This window comes from Macaca fascicularis, chromosome 1, assembly GCF_037993035.2.
Source record: "Macaca fascicularis isolate 582-1 chromosome 1, T2T-MFA8v1.1".
Lineage (NCBI taxonomy): Eukaryota > Metazoa > Chordata > Mammalia > Primates > Cercopithecidae > Macaca > Macaca fascicularis.
This window is the reverse complement of record NC_088375.1, coordinates 199,670,163-199,688,443: the sequence shown is the minus strand read 5'-3', so window position 1 is coordinate 199,688,443 and position 18,281 is coordinate 199,670,163. Positions and strand designations below refer to the sequence as shown.

Here is an 18,281-nt window from a genome sequence, read left to right as displayed (position 1 = left end):
CTCTCGAATTTTTCTATTTTTAGTAGAGATGGAGTTTCTCCCTGTTGCCCAGGCTGGTCTCGAACTCCTGAGCTCAAGCGATCCACCTGCCTCTGCCTCTGCCTCCCGAAGTGCTGGGATTGCAGCCACCGCACCTGGCCAAAAATATACTGTATTTTTAACAAGAACACACTACCTTTAACAATTTGCTGTTAGAAAGAAAATTTAAAGCAAGATATTTCATTCCCAGAAAGACTTAATGAAAGGAAGATGCTTATTATGTTGGGCCTAATTTCTTCTCATATATAGTTTTTCAAATTTAATTCTTTCCACAATGAATTTGAGGCAGATTACAAAAAGATACATATGAGTAAAAGAAATAAGGGTTGTGACAAAGGAAAATACAGATAATTCTAATGTGATTGATCAGAGAATATGATTAGTTAAGTATGTTCTATTATTAAATGGAGAGAATATTACTGCATCTGCCAAGAAACAACATTTTCTAGTCCTGATTCTAAAGGTAATTTCAGATGTGATTCTTCACTGAGTAATGTCTTCAGTAATGTTTTCTTTTTAACAGAAAAATTCAGCCTGAATTTCTTGTCTATAGGTTTTTATGTAAACATGTTTTCATTTTTCTTGGGTAAAAAGGAGTAGGATTACTGGATTATATAAATACTGTATGTCTTCTTATATTGTGTTTTGAGAGTTCTTTATATATTTTGAATACACATCCTTTATTAATGTTTTGAAAATAATTTTCTCCCAGTTTATGGCTTGTCTTCACTTTCTTTTTTTGCAGAAATAGGGTGCCGGGTCTTGCTTTGTTGCTTAGGCTGGTCTCATATTTCTGGCCTAAAGTGACCCTCCCACATCAGCTTCATTTTCTTAAGTGTTTTTCAAAGAGCAGAAAATTTTTATTTTGATGAAGTCTACTTTATCAATTTTTTTAAAGGATTATGCTTTTTGTGTCATATCTAACTTCTGTGCCTTTTAGCATTTTATTTTTTCTGTCTGCAGATGTGTTCCTACCTGTTCTTCCTTCAAGAACCAGCTTTTTCTTTTTTTTCCCCTTTGTCTCCAGACATAGCTATAGTTATTATCAATAATAGTAGTGGTAGTGATTGTTACTTTTTTTTTTTTTTTTTTTTTTTTGAGACAGAGTTTCACTCTTGTCAGCCAGGCTGGAGTGCAATGGTGCGACCTCAGCTCACTGCAACCTATGCCTCCTGAGTTCAAGCGATTCTCCTGCCTCAGCCTCCCAAGTAGCTGGGATTATACCTGCCACTGCGCCTGTCTAGTTTTTGTGTTTTTAGTAGATACAAGGTTTCACCATGTGTTGGTCAGGCTGGTCTTGAACTCCTGACCTCAGGTGATCCAACCCACCTTGGCCTCCCAAAGTGCTGGGATTACAGGCGTGAGCTACCATGCCAGGCCGTGATTGTTACTATTTAGCAGGCCCTTTTTGCACCACATTCTTGCTTTGATACCATAGTATTTTTATTTAAGTCTTACAAGTAAAAGCAATTCTAAAGTTAGTTGGGAACTGAAGCCCAAGATAGAGATTGAGGCGAGTGAATATGCACACAGACATTCAGACACACAAATTTAATTTTGTAGAAATCAGCAGACAGATAGCATCAGAAGACCTAAGAGAAAGCTTATCTTGGTTTAGTCTTTTGCTTTTGTTTTAGTTTTAGACACAGGGTCTTGGTATGTTGCCCAGGCTGGAATGCAGTAGCTATTCACAGGCGTGACCCCACTACTGATCAGCATGGGAGTTTTGAACTGCTCCGTTTCTGACCTGAGCCAGTTCACTCCTCCTTAGGTAACTTGGTGGTCTCCTGCACTTGGGAGGTTACCATATTGAAGTCTTACATTGTGCAGACACCGAATTGGCATAGCCAGAACTCCTGGGCTCGAGTGATCCTCCTGCCTCAGCCTCCCGAGTAACTGGAGCTATGGGCATATACCACATAGTGCAGCGGTTTAGTTGTTTTTTTTGAGACAGAGTCTTGCTCTGTTGCCCAGCCTGGAGTGCAACAGCATGGTCTCAGGCGGCTGCAACCTCCACCTCCTGGATTCAAGCAGTTCTCCTGCCTCACCCTCCCGAATAGCTGGGATTACATGCATCTGCCACCATGCCCAGCTAATTTTTTTGTATTTTTAGTAGAGACGAGGTTTCATCATGTTAGCTAGGCTGACCTCAGGTGATCCGCTCGCCTCAGCCTCCCAAAGTGCTTAGATTATAGGCGTGAGCCACCGTGCCCTGCAGTTTAGTTGTTTTAATAACAATGTGCTTTAGAACTCCCAGGGGAGTTCCCCCACTTCCCCACCCGCCTTCCCGCCTTTACAATATGAAAATGCCCAGGCCTTGTCTATTCTAGACCTTCTGAAATAGAACATGAGGGAGAAAGTGAAGTATTGTAGAGTAGGTACTGCTACCATAATAGAATCATGTCTGTGATACCATTAACTGTTTTTGTTTTTTTTTTTTGTTGTTGTTGTTGTTTTTGAGACAGGTTCTTGCTCTGTCACCCAGGCTGGAGTATGGTGGCATGATCATGACTTTCTACAGCCTCTAACCCCCAGGCACAAGCAACCCTCCCACCTCAGCCTCCTGAGTAGCTGGGACTACAGGTGCACGCCACCATGCTTGGCTAATTTTTTTTTCTCTATTTTTTGTAGAGACAGAGTCTTTCTGTGTTACTTAGGCTGGTCTCAAAGTCCTGGGCTCAAATGATCCTCCTGCCTCAGCCTCCCAAAGTGCTAGGACTACAGGTGTGAACCACCATACCATGCCATTAACGTGGTTTTTGTTTTTGTTTTTGAGATGGAGTCTCGCTGTGTCACCCAGGCTGGAGTGCAGTGGCAGGATCTTGGTTCACTGCAACCTCGGCCTCCCAGGTTCAAGAGATTCTACTGCCTCCGCCTCCTGAGTAGCTGAGATTACAGGCAACGTGCCACCACAGCTGGCTAATATTTGTATTTTTAATAGAGATAAGGGGTTTTGCCATGTTGATCAGGCTGGTGTTGAACTCCTGACCTCAGGTGATTCGTCTGCCTCGGCCTCCCAAAGTGCTAAGATGACAGGCATGAGCTGCTGCACCCGGCTGTTTTTTTTTTTAATGGATTAAATGGAAATACAGATAGTATCTAATTCTGTTTCAGTAAGTTTCGATAGGCTAACGCACATGAAATACCTATAGCATATCCAAGGTGGTAATTTCTCGAAGCAAAGGAGAAAGAGTAGAAGTCAAGGGTAGTGTCATGGGAGCCCTGGAGGTCAATGCTAGGAAGTGGGAATAAACATACTTTTTTTAGCCTTCCATTCTGTGAAACACTTGAATTATTTAAGAATCAGGCCAGGTGCGGTGGCTCACACCTGTAATCCCAGCACTTTGGGAGGCCGAGGCAGGCGGATCACAGTCAGGAGATTGAGACCATCCTGGCTAATACAGTGAAACCCCGTCTCTACTAAAAATACAAAAAATTAGCCGGGCATGGTGGCACACGCCTGCGGTCCCAGCTACTTGGGAGGCTGAGGCAGGAGAATTGCTTGAACCCAGGAGGCAGAGGTTGCAGTGAGCCAAGATTGTACCACTGCACTCCAGCCTGGGTGACAGAGTGAGACTCTGTCTCAAAAAAAAAAAAAGAATAAAAATGTTTGTTCCAATTATTCTTTCGTTCAGTCTTTTCTCTTGAAATTGACTGTGGCATATCTTAATAACTTCCTTGCTTCTTTATATGATCTTTATATGATCTTTTCATAGAATATGTGAAAACTCTGGGACTTGGGAAAAAATAGAGTGGTACATCATGTTCCTGGATGGAAAAACTCAGTATTATAAAAATATGTGTTCCATAAAATTAATTAAAATTAATATTATTACATTAAGTATCCCAGTGGGGGTTTAAAAAATTATTCTATTTGATGATATATAGGGCAGAATAATATGTGAAAGGCAAGACAATTTCGAATTAGAAGAATTATGAAGGCAGAGGACAGTAGGGGAATATAGAACCTTGTTCTATGGTAGGGTCTTAAATATGATACTGGTATGGGAATGCTGAAATTGTTACAGATAAACAGATTCATGTCTATATAACAGTAGAGTATATAGATCATTCATATTTGGATGGTCTACTGGCCATTTTGGGGAAAAAGTTAGATCTTTTTCTTATTCCAAATGCCAATACATATCCTATTTGGGTTTAATACATAAATATAAGAAAATGAAACTATTAAAGTACTGAAAGAAAATGTAGGTGAATATCTTGGGATGAGGAATGCCTTTCCAAGCATAAACAAAAAAATTAATTCAAAAGAAGGAGATTTGATTACATTGAAAAAATGGTCACATTTTGAAAAAGTAAATGACTTTCAAATATCAGAGAACTGACTTTTCAGAACAAGATATTGAACAGATAAAAACAATAGATAACCACTTCAGGAGTCATTTTAGATTCCACTGTGCTCCACATCCCTAATTTCTATTCCGGTCACCATTCTTGCTTTCATTCAACAAGTGTTTGAGTGCCTATTATGCATGAGGAACCATTGTAGGTACGGAGGATACAGTAATGAATAAAATGGAGAAAATCTCTGCTCTATGGAGTTTACATTCCAGGGATGGGGTGGGAATAACTGCTAAACAAATAATTAATGTAGAACATTTTAAATAAAACATTTCTGTAGAGGAAGATAAAGCAGACAATGGAGATACAGTGTACTCTGGTGGAGGGGGTATTGCAATTCTGAACAGTGGCAATTAAGCAAAGATCTGAAAGAAATGAGAAGTCATATGGGTATCTGATAGGAGGAACATTCCAGGTAGAAGGAACAGCATGGGCAAAGATTATGAGGCAGGAGAGTGTTGTATATGTTTTGTGAGCATCAAAGAGGCAGCACAAAGGCAGTAGCTGAACATGAGTGAGCAAGGTGGTGAATAACAGGAGATGAGATCAGGGGAATAGCAGGATATAGATAATGTAGGGCCTTTTAAGGTCAGATAATTTGTTGCAGGGGCTGTTCTGTACATTGTAGGACATTTAAGCATCCCTAGTTTCTATCCACTAGATTTCAATAGCACCCCCAAGTTCTGACAACCAAAACTGCCTCCAGACATTGCCAGATTTTCTAGATTTGGGGAGCAAAATTGCCCTGGTTGAGAACCACAGGTCTGCTAAATGGGTGCTTATTCCTTTGAGAAGACTTGGAGGAAGATTTATGGTATATATTTGCTGTAATGGTGCAGAGTCCTTCCTCAAGGGGACCCAGTCTGTCCTCAGTCAAGAGTCTCTGGCTGGGCCTGTGAATTGACTAGGTTTGGAAACTGGGCAAATGCCCCTGACTTGCATTGTGATAACTCAAGTTGGGTTTTGGCCACCAGATTTAGACATTTTTCTGTTATATAGATTAAACTGCCCATCTATTTCATTCCTAGGAACATCGTGATCAATTAGCCACTGCCAAAGATCCCTGCTGGCCAAAACATTCTGATTACCGGTATGTCCCTGCTGTCCTTATCTTTGGGGTTAAATACTGCCATTTGGCCTCTGCTACTTTGGTATCCCATTATCCTTGGTGAAATCAAGGAGCCCATCTCAGTGGTGGCATTTTCTGCAGTTATCCCTGACCTACAAAGGAGAACAGCCACAGGACTTTTCAAAGATATGAGTGTTCGCCTTATTGACAGAATGACCCCCGGGCCTTCTCAGGGAATGTAGTTGGGTGGTAGGTATGCAGGTTGCAGAGGATGAATCCACTTCAGGATTCCCTCTTCCAGATAGTGCCAGGGAAATCTGTCTCAGTCTTATTAAATGTAGGCTATTGTTGACTCTAAGTTTCAGTCAACAACCAAGGAAGCCACTAGAGACACCTCCAGCTACACAAGCTAACATATTCAATTCAGAATCTGTAGTACATGCACCTCATATCAGTAAATTCTAACCACCTTAGTGTAATATCCTAAGACCCTGTTTTCACATGTCCCCCAGATTTCTGCTTTTGTATATTAGCAAAATCTTGGAATTTTTTGCCTTTAAAGCTGTTTCCTGTAAAGCTGTTTCCATTTTGTGTACCTGTCCCCCTACAACGTGCTGAGATTTGACCCTAGTTATGGCTCTAGTGATAATTGGGTTAGCTGTGGTTGGTTTTGAGGAGAATGAACGTCCTCCTGTAGGGCATCTACTGCACATAAGGATATCACATAATTTTCCAGCAAAAGAAGACTATTCTTTTTAGATACAGAGGGCAGGTGGAAGTCTGAAATTGTCAGTTTCATTCTGATCCAACCAGATACTCCCATTTGAAATTTCAAGGTCCCATTATTTCCCAATAATTGCTCTTACTTTTTCTTTTTCTTTCTTTTTTTTTTGAGATGGGAGTTTCACTCTTATTGCCCAGGCTGGAGTGCAGTGACGCCATCTTGGCTTACTGCAGTCTCCACCTCCCAGGTTTAGGCGATTCTCCTGCCTCAGCCTCCTGAGTAGCTGGGATTACAGGCCTGCGCCACCACACCCTGCTAACGTTTGCATTTTTAGCAGAGATGGAGTTTCGCCATGTTGGTCAGGCTGGTCTTGAACTCCTGACAGGTGATCCACCTGCCCTGGCCTCCCAAAGTGCTGGGATTACAGGCGTGAGCCATCATGCCTGGCCTGCTCTTACTTTTTCTTTTCTTTTCTTTTTTTTTTGAGATGGAGTCTCACTCTGTCTGCTTTTACTTTTGCACAATAAACTTGGCAAGACTGAATTCAACTAATTTTGTCATTCAGCAGTTTGCACAATTAAATTTTGCATTTGATTTTCAGCAATATCAACCTGTGGTTATATAAGAATTAAGATTATTAATACAAAAATGAGCCAGGCATGGTGGCTTACACCTGAGGGTGAGATGGGAGGATGGTTTGAGCCTGGGAGGCAGAGGTTGCCGTGAGCCGAGGTTGCAGTGAGCTGAGATCACGCCACTGCACTCCAGCCTGGGTGCTTGTCACAAAAAATATATGTATATTTAAGGTTGTCATGAAAGGTCTCTCTTTTCTCTGACTGTGACTTGAGCTGACTTAATGGACTTGAACTTGTTATTTTCATCAGAAATGCACAAGAGCACTTAGAGAATTCATCTCATATAACAGACTTTGTAGTCATCATTACTGCTTTACTAGTTAAGTTCAATAGCCGTTTGGGTTCCCAAGGTACTTGCTTTAGTTGGCATTTCATCATCACCAACCACAGGCGATAGCCTGATTAACTGTGATGCCCCTGCATATGTGGGATTATTACCAAACTAGTTCCTGCTTGAGCCTTATACTCAAGCCCAAGGACACAACGAAAACCAATTCTGAGGCCGGGCGTGGTGGTTCAAGCCTGTAATCCCAGCACTTTGGGAGGCCGAGGCGGGCGGATCACAAGGTCAGGAGATCGAGACCACAGTGAAACCCCGTCTCTACTAAAAATACAAAAAATTAGCCGGGCGTGGTGGCGGGCGCCTGTAGTCCTAGCTACTCAGGAGGCTGAGGCAGGAGAATGGCGTGAACCCAGGAGGCGGAGCTTGCAGTGAGCCGAGATCGCGCCACTGCACTCCAGCCTGGGCAACAGCGTAAGACTCCGTCTCAAAAAAAAAAAAAAAAAAAAGAAAACCAATTCTGAATCCCATCTTTGTATGCCTGTCTCCTATGACCAGTGCCACTACCAATCCTGTATCAGAGGACAGAAACCACACAGTAATTTGAATATGGAAAGTTTAACATAAAGAATTATTTACCGTTAATGGGGAATTAACTCTAACGCATAAAGAGAACGCTAAAGATGCAGAATAACAGTAGAGGAAGTGGCCACTACCTCTAGGTCTGAGGCAGAGTAACAAGGGTGGAATAAATCTGAATGATGGCCAGCCCACCAGCTTCAAGGCTGAGATTCGGATCTAGTTGGAGAAGGTGTGGTCCACTGGATGCTGGAAACATTTGAGGTGCGGCAGGCTTTTGCTGGCAATTACAAAATGCCCCTCTGGGGTGCCAATAAAAGTCAGTAGGATGGTGAGTCCCTCATCTCTACGAAAAATAAAAAAATTAGCTGGACATACTGGTGCTCACCTATGGTCCCAGCTACTTGGGAGGCTGAGGTGGAAGGATTGCTTGAGTGCAGGAGAACAAGGCTGCAGTGCACTTATTGTGTTTGTAGCACAACACTCCAGCCTGGGCAACAGAGGATACCGTGTCTCAAAAAAAGTCACTAGGAAGCCGCTTGCTGAATCTGGTTAAGAAGCCGGCTGGGACACTGGCAAAATTCTCTGGGAATTCTGTCTCCCATAGGGGTGCTGCTGAAACTTGCAGGGTAGCTGCTCTCTGGAGTGCTGACAAAACTTGTCAGGAAACTAGTCATGCATGTGTTCCTGTGTCACTGAGACTTGTTGGGGAGTTGGTCCCTGGGAGGGCCATTTGGAGTCCTGCACAACACCTCCACTGGAGCAAGCCAGCTAGAGAACAGTGTAACAGGAAGAGAAGCCCCTTCCTTCTGGAGTATTCCTCCAGTGCCATCTACTGACAAAGGTTAACGTTGTGCCAGCTGTCAAAGGAGGAAGTTTTACAGAGTCCATCCCCATTATGTAAAGCAGGGCAGAGAAGAGTGGGTTTGGAGTTGAGAGGCAATCCATTTATGACTGGTGAGAACCCACATAGTTACATTACCATACTCTTCATTCCTTAGGGTAGACGCTTGTTTTCATATGCTGAAGGACTTTCCTTTAATACCTCTTTTGTAGTACTGGTCTGGTAGTGATGAATTCTCTTGTTTCTGAACAACTGTTTATTTTGCCTTCAGTTTTGAAAGTTTTTTGTTTGTTTGTTTGTTTGTTTTTTAAAAAAAACAGAGTCTTGCTATGTTGCCCAGGCTGAACTCAAATTCTTGAGCTCAGGTGATCCTCCCGCCCCAGCCTCTTGAGTAGCTGGGATTACAGGTATGATGCACCACCACGCCTGGTGTAGTTTTGAAAGGTATTTTTGCAGGATTTTGAATTCTAGGTTGACATTTTCCTTTACTTTCAGTACTTTAAAGATGTTGCTCCTATACCTTCTGGATTGCTTTGTTACCAATGGAAGGTGTCCAGGTTCTTGGCGTCTTGAACAAAGAATTGAACAAAATGCACAAATAAAGTGGGAAAAGAATGAAGCAAAAACAGATTTATTGAAAATGAGAGTACACTTCACAGTGTGGGAGCCAGCTGGAGCATAGGGGCTCAAGGGTGCCATTACATAATTTTCCCGGATTTAAATACTCTTTAGAGGTTTCCCATTGGTTACGTGGCGTACACACTATGTAAATGAGGTAGTGGCCACCAATGAGAGGCTAAAGTTAAGTTACAAATGTTACACCTTATGCAAGCCTCTGGTTGTGGAAAGCAACCAGTCAGAGGCTAAAGTTAAGTTACAAAGTTACACTTCTGGCCCGGCGCGGTGGCTCAAGCCTGTAATCCCAGCACTTTGGGAGGCCGAGACGGGTGGATCACGAGGTCAGGAGATCGAGACCATCCTGGCGAACACCGTGAAACCCCGTCTCTACTAAAAAAATACAAAAAACTAGCCGGGCGAGGTGGCGGGCGCCTGTAGTCCCAGCTACTCGGGAGGCTGAGGCAGGAGAATGGCGTAAACCTGGGAGGCGAAGCTTGCAGTGAGCTGAGATCCGGCCACTGCACTCCAGCCCGGGCTACAGAGCGAGACTCCGCCTCAAAAAAAAAAACAAAAACAAAAACAAAAAAAAAGTTACACTTCTATGCAAACAAAGACTTTGCCGGGAATCAGTCTGATTAGTTGCCTGATAGGTTGCAGAAAGGAACCAACCAAAGACTAAAGTGAAGTTACATAGTTACACTCTTATGCAAACGTCTGATTGGTTGCAGAAAGCAATCAACAGAGATTTTTTTTTTTTTTTTTGAGACGGAGTCTTGCTGTGCTCTGTCGCCCAGGCTGGAGTGCAGTGACATGGTCTCGGCTCACTGCAAGCTCCGCCCACTATGTTCATGCCATTCTCCTGCCTCAGCCTCCCAAGTAGGTGGGACTACAGGCGCCCGCCACCACACCCACCTAATTTTTTTATATTTTTAGTAGAGACGGGTTTTCACAGTGTTTGCCAGGATGGTCTCCATCTCCTGACCTCGTGATCCGCCCACCTCGGTCTCCCAAAGTGCTGGGATTACTGGCGTGAGCCACTGTGCCCGGCAACAGAGATTCTTTCAATTTTCCATCTGCCACATAGAAAAAGAGTGGGGTTTGCAAAGGGAGTAGCCTCCAGTTGTTTTGTTACTTAGGTGTGGAAATTTGGGGTTTTCCTTTTGGTTTAGCTCTGGTAAGTCAGTGTGAATTGGCCTTAGGTTCCCTGCCTCCAGATTCTATTTTCCTGCCTCAGCATTGGCTCTATGAGTCTACTGTTACTATTTTTGTTGCTTTGGATGTAATACCATTTTCCCCTTAGCTGCATTTAAGAATTCTCTATCACTTCTTATCAGGAATTTGATTATGCCTTTATGCCTTGGTATGGTTTATTTCAAACTTTTGCGCAGGGTTCATTGAGCATTCTGATTCTGTGAATATACAGCTTTCATAAAATTGGGAAGTTTTGGCCATTATATTTTCAAAATCTTTTTGTCTTCTCACTAGCATATTTATTGACTCCAGTTATATGCACATTATATCACTTGATGTTGTTCCATAGCTCACTAATTTTCTTATTTTTTTTTTTTTTTTTTTTTTTTTTTTTTTGAGACGGAGTCTTGTTCTGTCGCCCAGGCTGGTGTGCAGTGGCCGGATCTCGGCTCACTGCAAGCTCCGCCTCCCGGGTTCACGCCGTTCTCCTGCCTCAGCCTCCCCAGTAGCTGGGACTACAGGCGCCGCCACCTCGCCCGGCTCATTTTTTGTATTTTTAGTAGAGACGGGGTTTCACCGTGTCAGCCAGGATGATCTCGATCTCCTGACCTCGTGATCCGCCCGTCTCGGCCTCCCAAAGTGCGGGGATTACAGGCGTGAGCCACCGCGCCCGGCCAGCTCACTAATTTTCTTTAGCCTTTTTTCTCTTTTTATTTTGGACTGTTTCTTTTGCTGTATGTTCTAATTCACCAATCTTCTGCAGTGTATAATTTTCTCTTATTTCCATTCTGTGTAATTTTCATCTTAGACATTGGGTTTTTCATCTCTAAGTTCAGTTTGGGTCCTTTTTATATATGTGTGTCTCCTTAGTATGTTCATTCTTTCACCTCTACCTTTTTCAATATTTGGAATATATTTATAGTTCTTTTGATAGTCTACTAGTTTTATCATTTGTATCATTTCTGGATCTGTTTTTTCTGTTGATTAACCTTTTTCATTATAAATTTGCTATTCTTGCTTTTTTGCATGCTTGGTAGCTTTTGATTGAATGCTAGACATTGTAACCTCTACCTAGTTGGGTGCAGGGCTTAAAAAATTCCCTTAACTGTTCTTAAACTTTGTTCTGGGATACAGTAAAGTTACTAGAAACAGATATTTTTGGTATCCTTTATCCCTGCCTTAAAAAAAAAAATTAAGATAAACAGATCTTTTTGAGGCTTACTTTTAATCTTTGTTAGGTGGTGGCACCAGAATAGCTTCTTGGCGAAAGCTAATTTTATCCTACTGCTGACTTAGTACCCTATTGAATATTTGATGCCCCATGTGATACCCCATGTGTTAGAAGGCCTTTTCCTTCTGGGCTGAGTGCGGTGGCTCACACCTGTAATCCCAGCACTTTAGGAGGCCGAGGTGGGCAGATCACTTAAGGTCAGGTGTTCAAGACCAGCCTGGCCAACATGGTGAAACCTCGTCTCTACTCAAAGTACAAAATTAGCTGGGCGTGGTAGTGGGCGCCTGTAGTCCCAGCTACTCAGGAGACTGAGGCAGGAGGATCAGTTGAACCTGGGAGGTGGAGGCTGCAGTGAGCCAAGATCATGCTGCTGCACTCCAGCCTGGGTGACAGAGTGAGAGGCTGTTTCAAAAAACAAACAAACAAAAAAGTGTTTTCCTTCTGGCTGATGGGACGTGAACTATTTCAGGCCCTGTATAAACTCTAGGAATTGTTCTGCCCGCTTTGTTCAGGTGACTGTTACTGGCCTCCATGGTTTCTTCTCTTACTTGTACTTAGCTGAAGACTAGAGGAGAGTCCTCTGCAGATCTCTGGACTTCTCAGTGTATCTCTCTCCTTCTTAGTATTCTGCTATGTGAATTCTGACCTATGTGAATTCTGACCTCTTTGATGTCTGCTAACTCTGAACCCTATTTCCTCAACTTTGGGAGATTGCCAGGCTCCACTTAGGTTCACTCTGTATGCGTTGTGGCCTGGAAACTCTCCAGACTGTAAACTGGGGCAATGATAGGACTCACCTCATTTGTTTCTCTTCTCTCAGAGCTTACTGTTCTATTCTGCCTGTTAAATGCCTGAAAAACTTACTTCATATATTTTGTCTGACCTTTTAGTTGTTTAAGGCAGGAAGGTAAATCCAGTTTCTGTTACTTCTTAATAGCCAAAAAGTTGAAGTCCTGTTCCATTCGTTTTTGCTGTCTGAGCTCAGTCTCTAGAACAAGGGTCAGCAAGCTGTAGCTCACAGGCCAAATTCTAGTTGGTAGCCTATTTTTGTATTATCCACAAGCTAAAAATGGCTCTTGTTTTTTTTTTTTTTTTTTTTTTTTTTTTAATTTTTTTTGAGACAGGGCCTTGCTGTGTTACTCAAGCTGGGGTTCAGTGACACCATCACAGCTCACTGCAGCCTTGACCCCTGGGCTCAATAGATCCTCCTGCCTCAGCCTCTAGAGAAGCTGTGACTACAGGCCTGTGCCAGCAGACTGGCTAATTTGACTTTTCTTTTCTTTTTTTTTTTGAGGTGGAGTCTAGCTCTGTTGCCCAGGCTGGAGTGCAGTGGTGCAATCTCAGCTCACTGCAAGTTCCGCCTCCCGGGTTCATGCCATTCTTCTGCCTCAGCCTCCCAAGTAGCTGGGACTACAGGCGCCCGCCACCACGCCTGGCTAAGTTTTTGCATTTTTAGTAGAAACGGGGGTTCACCGTGTTAGCCAGGATGGTCTCAATCTCCTGACCTCGTGATCCACCCACCTTGGCCTCCCAAAGTGCTGGGATTACAGGTGTGAGCCACAGCGCCCAGCCTAATTTGACTATTTTTTGTAGAGATGGGGTCTTTCTGTGTTGCTAAGTTAGTCTCAAACTCCTGGGCTTAAGTGATCCTCCAGCCTTCACCTCCTAAAGTGCTGGGATTACAGGTGTAAGCTACTGCACCCAGTCTGACTTTTGCATTTTAAAGAGCTGTTTTTAAAAAAGAGATCCTGGTGTAGTGACTCATGCCTGTAATCTCAGCTATCTCAGCTACTCTGGAGGCTGGAGGTGGGAGGATTGCTTGAGGCCTGGAGTTTGAGACCAGCCTGAGCAATATAGGATAACACTGTCTCCAAAAAAAAAAAAAAAAAAAAAAAAAAGCCAGGACATAGTGACCACACCTATCTATATTCCTAGCTCCACCAGAGGTTGAGGTGGGAGGATCACTTGAGTCTAGGAGTTCGAGTCCAGCCTGGGAAACCTGGCAAAAAAAAAAAACCCTTGTCTTTGCAAAAAAATCCAAAAATTAGGTGTAGTGGTGGTTGCCTGTAGTGCCAGCTACTCTGGAGGCTGAGGTGGGAGGATCAGTTGAACTTGGGAGGTTGAGGCTGCAGTGAGCTGTCATGGTGCCACTACACTCCCGCCTGGTGACAGAGGGATACCTTGTTTCAAAAAAAAAAAAAAAAAAAATTGCTTGTAGTATTTCTTTATTTTCCTTGTAATGTCTGTAGGTTTGTAGTGGTGTTCCCTCTTTCATTCCTGGTATTGGCAATTTGTAGGTGTTTTTTTTTTTTTTTTTTTGTGAGATGGAGTCACCCAGGCTGGAGTACAGTGGCACAACCTCAGCTCACTGCAACCTCCGCCTTCTTGGTTCAAGCAATTTTCCTGCCTCACCCTCCCAAGTAGCTGGGACTATAGGCACACACCATCACACTGAGCAAATGTTTGTATTTTTAGTAGAGACAGGGCTTTGCCATGTTGGCCAGGCTGGTCTCAAACTCCTGACCTCAAGTGATACATGCCTGAGCCATGGCGCCCAGCCTATATTGATCTTTTGATAGAACTCATTTTTGGTTTCACTTATTTTTATGCTGTTCTTAATTTTCTATTTAATTTGTTTTTGCTTTTATCATTATTTGACTGATTTTTGCTTTTATCTTTATTATTTCCTTCTTTCCACTTATTTTGGGTTTACTTTGCTTTCTTTTCCTAGCTTCTTGATTTGGCATCCTTCTTTAAGTTATATCGATAGCTTATGGTTTAAAGCTAGAGACATTTCTAAGCCCTGTTTTAAGTGCATCCCCAAACTCTTAGTAAGTTGTGTTTTTATTATCATTCAGTTCAAAATATTTACTGAGTTTTCTCTGATTTATTTTTCTGCTTACATTACCATACAGTTTCTTTTTTTTTTTCTTTTGTTTCCTTTTTTTTTTTGAAACGGAGTCTTGCACTGTCGCCTGGGCTGGAGTGCAATGGCGTGATCTTGGCTCACTGCAACCTCTGCCTCCCGGGTTCATGTGATTCTCCTGCTTCAGCTACCTGAGTAGCTGGGATTACAGGTGCACACCACCACACCGGGCTAATTTTTTGTATTTTTAGTAGAGATGGGGTTTCGTTATGTTGACCAGGCTGGTCTCGAACTCCTGACCTAGTGATCTGCCTGCCTCGGTCTCCTTAAGTGCTGGGATTACAGGCATGAGCCACCATGCCTGGCCATACAGTTTCTTTAGAAGTGTGCTTAATTTCTAATTTTTGATACTGTAATTATCTTGTTTTTTAGTGATTTCAAATTTAATACCACTGAGGTCAGAGAATATGTTTTCTGTTATTTCAGTTATTTGATTTTTGTTTCCTTTTTTTTTTTTCTTTGAGACGGGTTCTGGCTCTGTTGTCCAGGCAGGGGTGCAATGACTCGATCGTAGCTTACTGCAACCTCTGCCTCCTGTGCTTAAACCATCCTCCCACCTCAGCCTCCTAAGAGTAGCTCTGACTATAACATGTGCCACCATGCCTGGCTAATTTTTTTTTTTTTTTTTTTTAAGATACAGGGTTTCGCAGTGTTGCCCAGGCTGGTCTCCAGCTTCTGGCCTCAAGCAATCTTCTCACCTTGGCCTTCCAAAGTGATAGGATTACAGGTGTGAACAACCACTCCCAGCCTCAATTATTTGATTTTTATCGATGCTTCTTTTTTATGGTCCAGCATATAGTGTATCTTGGTGCCCCCAAAAGTAAACTTTATTGTATTATTATTTTTTGAGACAGAGGCTTGCTCTGTCAGCAGACTGGAGTGCTGTGACGCAATCTCGGCTCACTGCAACTTTCGATTCCCTGGTTCAAGCGATTCTCCTGCCTCAGCCTCCCGAGTAGCTGGTATTACAGGAATGCGCTACTACGACCGGCTAGTTTTTGTATTTTTAGTAGAGATGGGGTTCCACCATATTGGTCAGGATGGTCTCGATCTCCTGACCTCGTGATCCGCCCGCCTTGGCCTCCCAAAGTGCTGGGATTACAGGTGTGAGCAGATGCGCACCGCTCACAAGTAAACTTTAAAAAGTGCACACCACAGTTATTAGGTGTAGTGTTTCTATAAATATCACTTGGGTCAAGTTTCTTGGTAGGACTGTTAAAATCGTCTGTGTCTTACTTGGTTTTTTGTCTTGTTCTAACAACTGACAGAACTATAAATCTGCAGTCACAGTTGGAGGTTTTACTTATCCCTTTAGTTCTGTTTTTTGCTTCATATATTTTGAAGTTGTATTGTTGCTTCACATGTAGAGTTATGTCTTGTTGATGATCATATTTAGTGACTATTCTTTTTTCTTTCTTTCTTTCTTTTTTTTTTTTTTTTTTTTTTTAAATATTTTTCCTCAAGTGATCTCTCAGCCTCCCAAAGTGTTGGGATTACAGACTTGGGCCACCATGCTTGGCCGAATTACTCTATTCTTGTCATGTTTTCTATTTTTTTTTTTTGGAGACAGTGTCTTGCTCTGTCACCCAGGCTGGAGTGGGTGGCGTAATCATAACTTACTGCAGCCTTGAACTCCTGGGCTCAAGCAGTCCTCCCATCTCAGCCTCCCAAGTAGCTGGAACTACAGGTACACACCACTGTGCCTGGCTGAGTTTTCTTATTTTTTGTAGAGATGGGGTCTTTCTTGCTTTGTTGCCCAGGCTGGTCTCTAACTCCTGGCCTCAAGTGATTGTCCTTCCTTTGCCTCCCAAAGTGTTGGGATTACAGGTGTGAGCCACTGTGCTGGGTGTATACTTTCTCTTTAGGCCTACTATATCTGAGATTAATGTGGTTATATGTAATATCAGGGTTTTTTTATGCTTAGTGTTTGGATTGATATGTGTTACCCTCCCCACCCTCTGACTTTCAGTCTGTGTCTGTATGTTGGTTTTGCCTTTTTCTCTAGTCCAACAGTTTGTAATTGTTGTGTTTATTCCTTTTAGACTTAATGTAGTAATTACATAGTTGGATTTAAGTCTTTTGTCTTCTTATTTGTGTCTTATTGATGCCATTTGTTCTTTATTCTTGCGTTATTATAGGTAGATTGCATTTTTTTATTTTTTTACTGTTCTGAGTATTTAGATGTGTTCCGTTGTATTTAGAGGTTATTGTAAAGATTACAGCATGCATCTTTTAAGTTACTATCTTTAAAAATTACATCATTTATAGAACCTGTAGAATAGTATATTTCACTTATCTCTCTTCCTTCCTTTTTCCCCACCATATTTTAGGCCCTTGTCTTATATTTTCCTTCTATGAATGCTTGTTTATTTTTTAAGTATCAGTAAGCTCTCATGAATTCTTTAATCAGTGTGTCATGATCCATTGTTACCAGTATTCATTTTGATACTCAAATTATCCCATATTCAGGCAGTGGGAGCCCCTCTAACCTACCTTCTTTTTGTTTTGTTTCATTTTATTTTTAAAAATATCCATTAGTTTTTTGGTCTTTACTTAGTTTTTAACACAATAAGATGTTCCAGAGCGATCTTTTAAATTCTTTAATCACATTATGGCTCTACTTAAAATTTTTCAGTGGCTTTCTGCTAACCATATGATAAAGTTCAAAATCATTCAAGGTTGGGCATATGTGGTCCTGATTATATATCTAGTTTTATGTCTTGTTTCTTTCACACCTATACTCCATTTCTTCTGTTGTGGACCTCCTCCACTAAAACTTTCTTACCTTTTCCTATAGCACATGGTTTTTCATCCTTCTAGTCTAATGGATGCCTTTTAAATTTATAGACTAGGTTAAGTCACTGCTAAATAAATTCAATAGCATTTTCTTCTTCCCCATGATACCATTCATCTAACTGTGTAATTGTTTGTGTAATATCTGTATTTTCTGATAAACTGTGAAGAGTACAGAAATGCTTCATTTTCGGATCTGTTTTAACATAGTTTTAATGTAGACTAGCACAGTTTGTACCTGATTTGTAGCAGGCAAATATGCAATAAATAAATGTTGGCTAACTGACTGAACTGGGCATGTTAACTCTCTGAATGTCCTTGAGTGATTTCTTTTTCCTCATCTCTGAAATGAGAGATCTCTGTTAATACTAAATTATCTTTAAACTTACTTTCATGTTTTGAATTCTTAGTAGTATCATTTAGTAGGAATGATAGAGAGACTAACTGAATTTGAACATAAAAGTCCACATTAGAGTAAGGGGAGAAAACACTGGATTGGTAGTGAAAACTTGGTAGGTTTAGGTTTTAGTGCTACACAGTTTAGAAAGCTTTCAGGGTATGAATGCACTGCAAAAACCCCTGTACCTTGCTTGGTACAGTGTCTGGCTCTGACATCACATGGGTACCCTTGGACAAACAGAATTTACTTAGAAGGTAAATGATGTTTTTCTGTGTATCTGCAAACGCATGTAGTACTTTAAATAATTGTTTTTAAAAAACTAAAAATTTTTTTTTTATTATTATTTTTTGAGATGAAGTCTTGCTCCTGTCCCCCAAGCTAGAGTGCAATGGCATGATCTTAGCTCACTGCAACCTCCGCCTCCTGGGTTCAAGCGATTCACCTGCCTCAGCCTCCCAAGTAGCTGGGATTACAGGCACCTGCCACCACACCTGGCTAACTTTTTATTGTTTTGAGATGGAATCTCGATATCACCCAGGCTGGACTGCAGTGGCTCAATCTCGGCTCACTGCAACCTCCACCTCCTGGGT

At 42.0% G+C, this 18,281-nt stretch overlaps 1 protein-coding gene across 18 annotated transcripts in view; it reads left to right on the top strand.

Annotated features, from left to right (window-relative positions):
- ZMYM4 (zinc finger MYM-type containing 4) overlaps positions 1 to 18,281 on the top strand; it is a 160,500-nt gene that overhangs the window by 24,906 nt on the left and 117,313 nt on the right. For 4 of the 18 annotated variants that reach the window (XM_045374928.3, XM_015438542.4, XM_074012534.1 and 1 more), the window contains one exon: positions 5,430 to 5,491. The exons of the other annotated variants lie outside the window; for them this stretch is intronic. The gene's annotated coding sequence lies outside the window, so the exon portion shown is untranslated. The remainder of the gene's footprint in view (positions 1 to 5,429; positions 5,492 to 18,281) is intronic. 18 annotated transcript variants of the gene reach the window in all.